Genomic DNA, 3,338 nt, shown 5'->3' on the forward strand with positions numbered 1-3,338 from the left:
AGCAATGTATCTACGTAGGGAGAATTCAATGTCAAAATCCCTAGGGAATGCTTCCGTCTATGTCCTCTTATTCATTCCTCTCTCCTTCCCTTCCTCCTTCTTCTCTTCCCTTCCTTTCTTTTGCTTGAGTGAACCAGAGGAAACCATTCATCTGGAAGCCTCCAAATGTAGAATTTTAAAAAATTTAGTCCTTGGCAGATCCTTGCAAAGTGTCACAACAACTGGCCATTTACATGCATACATATACGCATGTGCACATTGCAACGAGCCCACTCATCACTTAAAACTATACTGGGATTTAAAACAATGTTTAGATGCTTTAATTAGATAGCAAATTTGTGGTTTGTATTGGATCTCTTATTTTGTTGGCTAGGTAGTTCGGGGTGCGGTGGTGACAGAAGTTTAAGAAACGGAGCAGAGAGGTGAGGGCAGACTAGCCAGAATCTTCCTTTCTCTAGTCCCTTGTGCTAATTCTTACATTTTGTGATTGTGGCATGTTTGCTCTGCTCTGAGTACAGAACCCCAGCATATGTCCAACTGTCTGCACAAGTGGGAGAAAGGAGGTCTTTTACAAGACTAGTGTTGACAGCAATGCTGTTAATTAATGTAGCCATAGCAAACTATTCATCAAATTTATGTCTGCACATGGCTTTCTTTACCTTAAATTCAGGCACTTGTTTTACCTTCCCTACATCTATTTTAGTCAAGTAGCCAAGTCACCTGAAAAAATCCATAGACTTTTGAAACCATACATTCAAGATTAATGTCAGAACAAAGGAGATGAAACACATGCAATTTTTTTTCTAAACACAGAATGCAAACAATCAAACTGAGAAGGTTCTCAGTCTTCTTGTTTCCAAATGAATCATCCATTTCATGGTTGATTGTACTTCCCAAGGTGGCTGCAGTAGATCTCCTATCATACATACTCTTCTTACAACTTGATGTTGACACACTTCTCATAAACCTGACAGGGCCTTTGACTATTGTGGAAGTGACACTATGTGACTTCTAAGGCTAGGCCATAAAGAAAGATCTAGTTTCTACCTGGCTGTCTTAAGACAGTTGTTCTAAGGACCTTGTCACCATGCTGTGAGGAAGCCAAGCAGCCACAGAGAGAGACCACATGTAGGTGTTCCAGCTGACCACCTCAGCTGTGGTCCCTCCGGTCAGCTGATATCAGTTACCACTCCTGGAGCCTGGAGTCCTCTGAAGGTTACTGTGTGTAAGTAACCATCCAATGACTCTAGGTTCCAGAAGTCATCCTCAGCATCTGACCTGAGCTGTCCCTGCTGAGCCTTGCCCAAATTGCAGATCTGTGTGATAGAGAAAAAGATTTATCATAAGCCACTAAGTTTTGGATTTTTCTTATTCACCAATAGGTAATTCCAACCCGGAGTTCTCCCCTTCTACTGGGAGTTTGCTGTTGGTCTTAATAATTTCATACGTTTAAACATCCACTTTTAAAGAAACCGTCTAAACTGGGGTCTGGAGTTCCTAAGATTTAGCTACAGGAAAAAGTAAAAATTCCCTGCAAAATGAGTGCTGTGAACTAAGAAAAAAGAAGTTAAGATCTAATGGAGCTATCATTAATAATGCAGCAACAGTTACCATTCCTGGGTACCTACAGTACTCTACCATCTATTACATTAGAACTGAGATAAATTGGAAAATGCTTCTTGACAGAGCAAGTTGTTTTCAATAGATCAGAATATGAGAAATCTAAAGAAAGAAGGATGGAAAGAGCAACAATGTGATATGAGCTATGCCATGGACTTAGGATGACTCCGGTCTTTGCATCACAGAATTTTATTTTTTATTTTTTAGAAACTGATGTTTATTTTCTGTCAACCTTATTTTCATGTTGCTTAAAAGTCCGTGGAAGAACAGCTTAAGACCATTCAGTGGTTTCTCCTGCCCATTCAGTGGCCTGAGCAGTGGAGCTGTGGACCAGTCTTCCATGGCAGGCTGAGCACTCCAGTCTTCAATAGAAACTGCTGAATAGGCACAGAGGGCACCTGCTTGCCTTCAGTCCAGTCTGCAACTTAAGGCTGAGTAACAGTGAACTCAGGAGCTGGAACAGTACATTTACCCTGAAATTCCTTCTTGGTCACAGCCTTTTCAGCAGCAGCCTGCTCTTCTTTTTCAATCTCTTCAGGATCTCTGTAGAAGTAGAGATTAGACATTACCTCCCATGGGTGTTGCAGGAAATGGTGCCACGCATGTGCAGAACTTCCCAGGCCAGCATCTACCATATCTGACCCACTGAGGGAGCTCCCTTGTTGTTGCATGTGATGGCAATGTCCTATGGCACAGAGAAGAATCTGTATTGCACAAAGCAATGGCAGGTGGGTTAACACAAGATGCCTCTGTGAGAGACTGGTGGTCAGCCCTGGGGTCAGAAACCACAAGAAGCCGTGGCTCCCAGTAAGCTGCCTGGATCTGGTTAGGAAGGTTCCAGGAGTGAAGTGGCCAGCAATTGGAGTGGCTCCAGTGGCAGCAGCAAACTTCAGCATAGCCTTCTGGCCAGTATTCCTGGAGGATATGACACTGACATCAGCAGAGTTTTCAATGACAACAATGGCATGACCTGCCAGCAGAAGCTTCTCCCAGGTCCTCTTCAGATTTATGCTATAGATGCCATCACTTTCCTTTTATAGATGTACTGTTGCATTTGGAAGTCAATTTGGTGCCACCTAATTGGGTTCCCACTGCAAGGAGATTAAGGACATCCTCCTCCTTCATTTGCAGGACATCAAGGGCTCCAGGCATTGTGAAAATTTCCCTTTAAGTCATGACAGGAATCTGAAATTAAGAACAATGCCGTATGGACCCCACTGTAGGTAGCGCAGAAACACTGCCTCACAGAATTTTAGAACCTCAAGATTATAAGAGATCAGCTAGTTTGGGTCTGGTTAACCTCTCTTGTCAAATCCCTGAGTCCCAACTGCAAAGAAAAGCTATCATCTAGTTTCTGTTTAAATATCTTTGATGTCAGAGAGAATCCTCTTAATTTCTCAAAGAAGTTAGCTGTTAAAGGATTCTTCCTTGGGTTAAGCTAAAACCATTCTCCCTGCAATTTTAACATTTGGTTTTATTGTGAAGTTGTATCTTTTGCAAGAGGTTTGGTTCTAAAGCCACATGAGGCAGCAATTGAATATGGCCAAACATGGTCTTGAAAGTTCGTCAGGAAAGCAACCCAACTGTTATTAGCCTATGAGTTGTTAGCCAGCATTCCTGCCCATGTTGGAACTGATTACTGTTTCTTTGGTTGAAAAGCAGAAAATGTAGTTGGTTTGCATAATGGTGATGGAGGCATTTAAAAAAATATGAATTTT

General features: G+C 42.1%; 1 pseudogene; it reads right to left on the reverse strand.

The window, feature by feature from the left end:
• Nucleotides 1-1,891: 1,891 nt before the first annotated feature.
• LOC129010655 (small ribosomal subunit protein uS2B-like) lies at nucleotides 1,892-2,772 on the reverse strand (annotated as a pseudogene).
• Nucleotides 2,773-3,338: the final 566 nt, after the last annotated feature.

Source organism: Pongo pygmaeus, chromosome 10 (genome assembly GCF_028885625.2).
Source record: "Pongo pygmaeus isolate AG05252 chromosome 10, NHGRI_mPonPyg2-v2.0_pri, whole genome shotgun sequence".
Taxonomy (NCBI): domain Eukaryota; kingdom Metazoa; phylum Chordata; class Mammalia; order Primates; family Hominidae; genus Pongo; species Pongo pygmaeus.